This window comes from Octopus bimaculoides, chromosome 15 (assembly GCF_001194135.2).
Source record: "Octopus bimaculoides isolate UCB-OBI-ISO-001 chromosome 15, ASM119413v2, whole genome shotgun sequence".
NCBI classification, from domain to species: domain Eukaryota; kingdom Metazoa; phylum Mollusca; class Cephalopoda; order Octopoda; family Octopodidae; genus Octopus; species Octopus bimaculoides.
The window spans coordinates 51,675,343-51,676,227 of record NC_068995.1 but is presented as its reverse complement, the minus strand read 5'-3'; the positions used below and the strand labels follow the sequence as shown (position 1 = coordinate 51,676,227).

The 885-nt window shown below is 32.5% G+C and overlaps 1 long non-coding RNA gene across 2 annotated transcripts in view; it reads left to right on the top strand.

The window, feature by feature from the left end:
- Positions 1 to 885, top strand: part of LOC128249519 (uncharacterized) — a 146,556-nt gene that overhangs the window by 52,043 nt on the left and 93,628 nt on the right. The gene's annotated exons all lie outside the window — the stretch shown is intronic.

Here is an 885-nt window from a genome sequence, read left to right as displayed (position 1 = left end):
GTGTGTGTGCTTTGCAGGAGCAGCTGTTTTATCGAAAGCGTATATCGTTCTTAAATGCTCGATATACGAGAGTAGAAAAACAGCCAACAACTGATGAAGGGTCGTTCTTTATGTTGTCTGTCTCGTTTCTCTATTTGTTTCTTTCGTTGTTCAAAACAAGAAGAAAAAAAATGTTCGTTTTCCATGTTTCTATTTTTTATTTTCTCGTTTTTCATTTTGTGCACGTTTTTTTTTTTTTTTTGACGTCTGTACCCATATATTCATGTATATATACATATATATATATGTAGGTATGTACACATATGTATGTATATCTGCATATATATTATTTATATTATTTATACATACATGCACATATATAACCATATAGATATAATCACTTATGCTAATCTACGTATCAGGATTCAGTTCTCTTAGTTACATGATTTTGTCTCACACCAGAATAGTTGGTATGAATGTATGCACATATGGAAATAAAACAGATGCAATCAAGGTGTCATCTTAATATGGAAATATGACAGCATTTAAAATTTTTTTTTTTATATTCGCAAATATAACACACTTATTGGTATTCATGAAATATCTATGCTTTTGAGAGAAATATGTGTGACGTTGTTCTACTTTAAAGTGACATAGCTAACCTTACAGTTGCGTTATATCTGAACAGGAATACAGAAACGTGTGTGTGTGTGTGTGTGTGTGTGTGTGTGTGTATGTATTTGTTAATGTTTAACATCTGAATTCGCGTGTGTGTGTGAATTATACAGGGTGTCCCAGAATTAACGATCTATCTCGGTGAAATCGGTAATATTTTTAAGACTCACTTTAATTTATGTTAATCCTGCTTCATATGCGCTAGGAGGAGGAGGAGGAGGAGGAGGAGGA